Here is a 9,456-nt window from a genome sequence, read left to right on the forward strand (position 1 = left end):
GGCAGAAGCAGCCAGGTATCTCTTAAGTTTAAGGCCAACCTGTTCTATACTGCGGGGCAGTGGACTGTGCCAGGAAACTTGGTAAGGTTGTGTGGGCTCAGAAACAGGTACCCCCAGACCTGAGGACAGTAGGCACTTCACCTATTCCCAACCAGGTCCCTGTCACATGACCATGGTACCCCATGGATAAGACCCTGACAGTCATGTGGGGGCTCCCAAAGCCCCTCCACATGCAGATGAGGCATCCCTAACATCTCAGACCAAGCCAACAGAAAGCATCTGCTCTTAGACCCCAAACCTACCCCAAAACTGTATATAAGACCCTGTCCACAGGCTGGAGAGCGGTTAAGAGCACTGACTGTTCTTCCTGAGGTCTTGATTTCAATTCCCAGCAACCACATGGTGGCTCACAACCATCTGTAACGAGATCTGATGCCCTCTTCTGGTGTCTGGAGACAGCTATAGTGTACTTATATAAATAAATCTTTTAAAAGACCCCGTCCACAAGGAATAAAGGTGCAGGAATTGTTTCACCAAAGGTCATTCTGGGAGCGTCTGTCATAGAGGAGCTGTAACATTGTTAGGAAGAGAGTTCTCTCCCAAAGCTTTCAGCACTGGAAGCTGCCTGAGCCTACCATGGTCACTTCCCATTTGGTGGCCCCAACTGTGGCTCCTGGCCCACCTCTGCATAGTGCTCTGCTTCTCTAGAGTAGAGCGGCCTCAGAAGAGTGACTGGCCCTCCCCTTCAGAAAGGGCTACACTTTGGCCACTCTGTCTGGGCCAGAGCTCTGTAGATCTCTGTTGATAGCGTCCGGTACACAGACCAGCATACACAGTAAAGTTGCAGGCCAGTCCAGAGACCCTGCCACAAAGCAGACATGAAGATTTTGTTAGTCAGATTTTTAGTTGACAAAATCCAGGAGAATTAACAAACTTGGTAACAACCGATTTATCTGGCAAGGGTAAATGTAAACAAACCTTAAACTCAGTAGAAGCTACAGCCAAGTTTTGGGAAACATGGTAATGGCGTCCCGAAAGGTCACCTGGTGCTATGCCGCACTCAGTATCATGTTCAGTCTTGGGAACATCTGACTTTAAGGCCCCAGCATATTCTGAGGTCACAGTGTATGTGGACTCCATGCTGGCCTTGAAACTGTACCTTAGCCTCCAGGGTGCCGAGACGGCAGGCGTGCTGTTTAGATTGACACCATGGTCATTGTCCAGCAAGAAAAACTGAGTGTGACTCCTGACTGGGCCTCTTCTAGTTGTGCTCTTAGGTATCCAGAATCTCAACTTGTCCTGATATCCCAGCATTTAGGAGGCTGAGACAGGAGGATTGCCATGGGGATAAATCCAGAACACACAATGTACAGATTGAGATAGTGTTCAAAAAAACCTCAGTGGTACCATGCTGGACTTAGCTCGCCTTCAGTAAAGGAGTCCTGTAACAAAAGACGGGTGAAGAGCGTCTGCTGGATGTCAGTGATTGACAATTGGTGTCTTTTTTGGGGGAAAGGGAGTGGGGAGGGTATTTCAAGACAGTCCCTGGCTGTCCTGGAACTCACTCTAAACTAGGCTGGCCTTGAACTTGGAGCTCCACCTGCCTCTGCCTCCTGAATGCTGGAATTAAGGGCTTCACATTGGGAATCCTTATCCTTCCCACCTTGTTTTTGAGACAGTCTCATTGAGCCCAATGCTAATCATTTCTACTAGCAAGACTGACTCTAGTACGCCTCCAGGGTCTCCAGTCTCTATCTTCCCCTTGGCACTACCAGATGCACACTGCTGTGTCTGGCTCTTCTGTGGGTGCTGAGGGACAAAATGCACATCTTTGTGCTTGCATAGTATGGGGGTCTCTGCAAACACCACAGCCAAAGTGTTGTTCCACATGAGGTGAGAATAAGTCCAGTGCAGCATGACTCTGTAGCTGGTGTTGGTTCAGGCTTCTCGCATCTGACACCAGGAGATTAACTTAGGCTTATTTAAGTACAGCTCAATTTGGAAAAAGTTTCTTGGTGACAAATACCAGTCCCATGTACACGATAAAGTTTAAGGTGTGACTACATCAAAGCTCTTTGTAAAGTACCTATGAAATCTTAAGGGTCTGGGCGGGATCTGGTGTCTCAATCATACAACTAGTGCAAAGGTCACCAGGCTATATAAGACACCTCTGGTCCTGTTTGTAAAGTGCATGTGACTTCTCCCATATAGATGGGTTCTATAGATAGACTGAGAAACAGTGCAGAATATAAGGGGCTAGGGAGAATGAGATTAAACACAAGAGTCTGGGGGAGCCAGGTGTGACCAGACCACACCATTGTGCAGAGGTCACCAGCCTATTAGCCACATCCATTCCCAGTCTTCTGGGCAGAAAGCAGTGTCTTAGGGTTTTTACTGCTGTGAACAGACACCATGACCAAGGCAACTCTTATAAGGACAACATTTAATTGGGGCAATTTTTTTTTTTTTTTATGGTTCTTTTTTTTAGAGCTGGGGATCGAACCCAGGGCCTTGCGCTTCCTAGACAAGCGCTCTACCACTGAGCTAAATCCCCAACCCCTAATTGGGGCAGTCTTAAAGGTTCAGCCGTTCAGTCCATTATCATCAAAGTGGGAGCATGGCAGCATCCAGGCAGGCATGGTGCAGGAGAAGCTGAGAGTTCTACATCTTCATCTGAAAGCTGCTAGCAGAATGCTGGCTTCCAGGCAGCTAAGATGAGGGTCTTAAAGCCCACGCCCACAGTGACACACCCCCTCCACAAGGCCACACCTAATAGTGCCGCTCCCTGGGCCAAGCATATGCAAACCATCACAACAGGTTATACCTTTCTTCTGAAGAGAGAGCCACCACGTGTAACGTTCTTGTTTTCTCCAGTGCATATCTCTGAGCACAAGGACATCTCTGTCCCCATCAGCACAGCAAGTACTTTACCTACTGGGCTGTCTCCCCAGCTTTCCAGCTTACTCAGACAGTCCGTTTAAACCTGGAGTTCACGGATTGAGCTGGAGTAAATGCCCTAGAAGCCCAAGGTTCCTCCACCCTCTCCTTCTCCCTAGCACTAGATTACAGCCACCTTGCCTGTCCTGTTGTGTGGGTTTGGGGCTTGAACCTCAGGTCCATGTGTTTGTGTGTCGAGCACCCTGCCAAATGATCCAGCCCAGAAAAAAAGCGTTTTGTAAACCTATCGAACACTATATCTGCGTCTTCCATTTACCCCACCCCTCACCCCCCCTTCTCCCTCTTGAAGGTTTCACTGTTGCCCAGGTAAGCCTCCGGGTTTTATGCTCAGCTGATCCTGCCCCAGCTCCCTCCATAGTCGGGACTTCTTGTGCACATTACCTCCCAGGGCTTCCTCTAAAAGGTTGTGCAGGAACCCCTGTAATCTGGCTATTCAGTCTGCTCGGGCTACAAGGCACTTTCAAAGCCAGCCTGGGTAACCTAGCAAAAAACCAACGGCGGCAGGATGTGGCTTAGCTGGCAGAGCCTTTGTCTACCATGCCAGAAGTCCTGGTTGGATCCCCAACACAGCATAAATTGGGCATGGTGGTACACACGTGTAATCCTGACATCGTGAATTACAAGGGACTTTGTCTCAAAAGGGGGTGTGGTGGGGTGGGGGTGGTGGACATGAGATAGCTCAGTGGTGAAGGGACTTGTTACCAAGCCTCATATGCCTAAGTTTGGTACTCAGGATTTACACAGAGGAAGGCTTGGACCTCCATGTGCATGCCCTGGCACACATGCACACAAATACATACTCATCATGCACAAAACAGGCAAAATATAATAATAATAAAAAAAAGATTATGGGTCTGGCTATGGCAGTACATGACTTTAACCCTGTGCTGGAGAGGCAGAGGCAGATGGAGTTCAAGGCCAGCCTGATCTACATAGTGAGTTCCAGGATACCCAGCATTACGTAGATGCTGTCTCAAAACAGACAAAGCAGATTAAGGATGAAGTCAGGGGAAGAGTGTTCCAATTGCAAACTGGAGGCCCTGGTTGAGTCCCAGAACTGATGTTCAAAGCTAGTGTCTAGGACAAAGAAGAAACTACAATCTGCTCTGACCCAATCACTGTCTGTCTGAAAACCACTCCGAGGAAACGGCTTCGTTAGTATCACACCAGGAACACTGGGGACATTAAATACCAGGGATTTTAGTTCATTTCTCCACAGAAGATACAGATCCGACTCCTGTGGCGACGGCTGATTTGGCCTGTTTCTCTTGTGCACTTTGAACAGGTGGGTTTGTGTGTTTCATTCTTTCCTCTCTTGTTCCTGTATTTACACTCTCGTGTCTAGACTCTATAACGTGCAGTCTATTTCCCCTGTGACATTTAATTGGAGTTGCAGGTTTGCTGGAAGCGAGAACGTGTGTACTTTCTCTAAAATTGGGTTTACTATCAGCTAGTGTTGAAAACCCTGGGTCAGAATTGCAGTGGACACCTGGGATTACGCAGATCACAGAATGTTAGGTTTCCCGTCCAGCTGCCAACAGCTGGACACTTGCAGCCCTCCTCTGCTGATATCAAATCTCATCTGTGTGACCTGCAAACATATTATTCTGAAATGGAAACACAGTAGCAGTGTCTGAGCTGGCATAAGTCGTAAGTGTCAAGTGAGTTGGAACTGTGCAAAGGGATCTGTCCCAGAAGGTATTCAGAAATCATGGAGAAATGACTCATGGGTAAAAGCACTTACCATTCAAGCATGAGGACCTACGTTCAGATCCCAGTACTCACTTTGTTTGTTTCTTTTCTTTTCTTTTCTTTCTTTTCTTTTTTTTTTTTTTTTTTTCTGGAGCTGAGGACCCAACCAGGGCCTTGCGCTTGCCTAGGCAAGTGCTCTACCACTGAGCTAAATCCCCAACCCCATTTTGTTTGTTTCAAGGCAGAGTTTCTGTTAGCTTTGACTGTCCTGGTCCTAACTCTGTAAACCAGACTGGCCTCGAACTCAGAGATGGGATAAAGGTCGTGCACCACTAGCTCCCAACCAGTACCCACTTTTTAAAAAGCTGGGTGTGGTCACATGTTCATATTAGCACTGTGGGGAACATGGGTTTAGTGACAGACCTGCCCCAGGGGAATAAGGTGGAGATCAAGACACACGATGTCTTCTGGCCTCCTGTGTATATACACGCAGTGCTCACACGTGCACACATGTGGGTTTCATCACACACACATACATACAAACACGAGATGAAAGTAAATTTAAGAAATAGATAATCGGTTGGGGATTTAGCTCAGTGGTAGAGCACTTGCCTAGCAAATGCAAAGCCCTGGGTTTGGTCCCCAGCTCCAAAAAAAAAAAGAAAAAAGAAAAAAAAAAAAGAAAGAAATAATCATATTTCTTCCTGAGCTCAGCAAGGCTCATCGATCTTTTAGTGTGACCAGTGGGGAGGTAAGGCTGACTACAAGTTTGCTTTGCCTGCCACAAAGAGACTTGCTTGAACTTGACACAGGGAAACTATGAATGGATCAAAAAGCAGGTGGGATGGGGCTGGTACCACACGCCTTTAGTCCCAGCACTCAGAAGGCAGAGACAGGCGATCTCTGTGAATTCCAAGAAAGGGTTGTCTACAGAGCGAGTTCCAGGTCAACAAAACTATATAGTGAAACCCTATCCCAACAACAACAACAATAATAATAATACAAAATAACCATACATCTAAGAATATTTGGGCACCACAAACTGAAGTGGATCATGAAAGATTGAACAAAAGAGACACGAAGTTGTGGGGGGGGGGTGGTAGAGAGGCTAGGGTGGGTCTGGGAAGAGCGGGGGGGGGGGCGGGGGGGGGGAGAGGTCAGTAAATATGACCAAAACGTATACAAAACTTAAAAGAACTAATAATCTTAAAATAAACAGTGGTAGGTTGTGGCACATATGTGTAGTTTGAGCACTTGGAGGTGGAGGCAGGAGCATCACCAGTTTAAGGGTAGTCTCTGCTACAGAGCAAGTCCCAGACCAGTCTGGATTACACGAGAACTTCTGTCAACAAATAAATACACAAATAGTGGGGGCTGGAGAGATGGCTCAGTGGTTAAGAGCACTGACTGCTCTTCCAGAGGTCCTGAGTTCAATTCCCAGAAACCACATGGTGGCTCACAACCATCTGTAATGGGATCTGACGCCCTCTTCTGGTGTGTCTGAAGACAGCTACAGTGGACTCATATAAAATAAATAAATACTTTAAAAAAATACACAAATAGGGAAGTAGATGAATAAGTAGGTAGGAAAAGGTAAAATTAAATTAACCAGGGATGGTGGCAGAACAGAAAGCTCGGAGTTAGAGACCAGCCTGGTCTACAAAATGAGTTTCAGGACAGCCAGGACTACGTAGACCCTGTCTCAATTTATCAAGTAAGCGACGATTAGGCCGGGAGAGCAGGCAATGTAAGCTCAGCACCCACCTGTGCCAACCACGTGCGATTTTGTCTCAGGAAACTAAGTTTTAGAGTAATTTCAGGTTTAAACTTGCTAGTACAGCTGTAATTCCAGCACATGGGAGGCAGGCCCAGAGGCTCTGGCGTTTGAGGCTAGCCTAGTCTCCAGAGGGATTTCCATCTCCAAATAGTAATTGCAGATTAATGCAAGGAAGTGTTTCCCTCTGCAGTCTACTCGGCCTCCCCGCATCGTTACACGACACAGCTGTCAAAACTAACCAATATTAATAGGTTCTCATTAACTAAAGTCTTAAACCTTTAGCTAATGGCCTCTTGGTGTGCCAGGATTTCATCTGGAGGAGAAATTACATTTAGTTGCTGTTAGGCTACCTTTTTCTGTGGAATCACGATGAGCAAACATCTCCCCCCAGATAAGGCGCCCACACACCAACAATAGACCAAACACACAGTTCTACGCAAGTCCAGCTTGGTGAACCTTTGAGAAAACTGGGCCTAGAGGAGCACCTAGGTGATCCCGAAACAGCCGCAGCATTGAAAAGTGACCCGGCGGCAGGAGTGACGACTCCCCCACAGCTAAGTGATTGGTCAGAGCCCACCTCAGTGAACCTTCCAATTGCTATGTGTTCCTCGTAAATCTATATGACGCTGGGGCAGAAATATGTGCATCTGGGGAGAGGAGGCAGGAGGTATGGCTGGAACCGCCTGTGAGGGTCTAACGCCCCTCCCTGACCAGTACTTGCACTCGGGAGCATCGGCAGCTCTGATTTGCGCTCTACTGAGCAGGATCACATCTGCTCTGATTAGAATGGTAATGGCTGCCGGGCTTGGAGAACAGCATTTCTCAGCAGTCGTTGTAGCGTGCACTTTAAGACACTGCAATTCACACACATTAAGTACAAGATGTGACCTTTACCGCAGATGTAATCTGATGGACGGACATTTTTACCTTGCAAGTTCAGCTAGTTCTGACTAGAGACGTCAATTAGAGTTCTGTCTCTCCACAGGGTATCTGGTGTGACATATTACCTTGTAAGTGCTATAGAGACAGAGAAATTCTGATAAGCCAACTTTAAAAATTTTAAACAGGGTCTTACTCTGCGGCTCTGGCCGTCTGAATTTTCTGTGTAGACCAGGCTGGCTTCGAACTCACAGAGATCCACCTGCCCCTGCCTCCCTAGTGCAAGCGCTGAGTGCTGGAACTAAGAGCTGATGAGGCAATTTTCTGAAGGAAAGAGTACCATGATGAGTGGGTGGTGATTCACCAGGATGTAGGTTGATGTCTATATGTGGGTGACGGCTGGCACAAGCTAGGTCAAGGCCATGATTGAACAGTAAAAAATAAGGGGACAAAGCTTTTGTAAGGCCGGAGAGAAGGGAAAGGAGGAGGAGAATCAAGATGGAAACAGGAAGGCTGGGATCCAGGTGGTCTTGAATGGCCCTAAGTAGTTATGTATATTTCTTAAAGGATAGATTTCTCTCTTTTTTATTGTTTAAAGACATATTTATTTATTATATATAAGTACACTGCAGCTGTCTTCAGACACACCAGAAGAGGGCATCAGATCCCATTACAGATGGTTATGAGCCACCATGTGGTTGCTGGGATTTGAACCCAGGACCTCTGGAAGAGCAGTCAGTGCTCTTAACTACTGAGCACTCTCTCTAGCCCAGGGATGGATTTCTAAAGGTCAATTTGTCTTATCTAGGTGGGCAGTTTATATCTTTATCAATTGGTCGTGAGTTTATTGTGTGGATGTATTGTGGATTATATTAACATATAAATCTGTTTGTTGGGTTACAGTTTGTTGAGTCTTGATTTTACGGGGTGTCTGGAACCAGAGAGCTCACAGCTAGTAGAGAGCCGCCGGGAGAGATACTAACTAGAGATAAACTGTGGTTAGTTCTATGTGGCCCCATGGTGCTGGAATTAACCCAGGCTCGGTGGACTGCCTGGATCTGAGAGCACTTGTGGGCAGCGTGGAGCTGCTGAGATAAAGACACCTTGCAGTGCCACCCCCCCTACGGGTGCCGGAGCTAGCTGGATAAAAGGTTCCACACGGGTTTTGTTTTGTTTTGTTTTGTTTTTGTTTTTCGGAGCTGGGGACCGAACCCAGGGCCTTGAGCTTGCTAGGCAAGTGCACTACCACTGAGCTAAATCCCCAACCCCGTTCCACACGTTTTTAATAATTACCGCAACGACGGGAAGTCTCGACTCTCCCCAGGGTGGTCCGAACGCACCTAGAATCCAAATTCTTGAGAGGTGGAAGCAGGAGGATCAGGCGTTCTCAGAGCTTAGAGTAAGCCCAAAATCGGCCTGGGATACATGAGATTCCTTCCCAACACAGAACAGAGGCTAGCGAGATGGCTCTGAGGACAGAGGAGCTTGCAGCCAAGCTTCTCAGCTTCTCATGAATCTGAGGTTTAGAATCCACGTGGTGGAAGAAGACTCAGGCACATTGTCATCTGATCTCTACAGGCACGCCATAGCATGTGACTCCCCCACACCCCCAACATAGACTGAAGTAAATACAACTCTTTTTAGTATATAATGTATTTATTTTATGTGCTTCGGTGTTTTGGCATCATGTACATCTCTGTGAGGGTGTCAGCTGTGAGCTGCCATGTAGTTGGTGGGAATTGAACCCTGATCCTCTGGAGGAGCAGCCAGCGTCCTTAACCACTGAGCCATCTCTCTAGACCCTGAGATAAATACGATTATAAATGCGTAAATGGAAAAGAGAAGTCCCACCTGAAGAAGCTGATCTACATTTCTGGCTATAATTTCAAAGCCCTCACAGGAGATGAGGCCATCTGTGTATGACTACTAGGACAAAGGTTACATAAGAATTTAAGAACTACTTCAGAACCCCTCATTCTTTTTTTTTTTTTTTTTTTTATTTATTTATTATATATTATGATTACACTGTCACTATCTTCAGACACACCAGAAGAGGGCATCAGATCTCATTTCAGATGGTTGTGAGCCACCATGTGGTTGCTGGGATTTGAACTCAGGACCTTGGGAAGAGCAGTTGGTGCTCTTAACCA

Source organism: Rattus rattus, chromosome 1 (assembly GCF_011064425.1).
Source record: "Rattus rattus isolate New Zealand chromosome 1, Rrattus_CSIRO_v1, whole genome shotgun sequence".
Classification (NCBI taxonomy): Eukaryota; Metazoa; Chordata; class Mammalia; order Rodentia; family Muridae; genus Rattus; species Rattus rattus.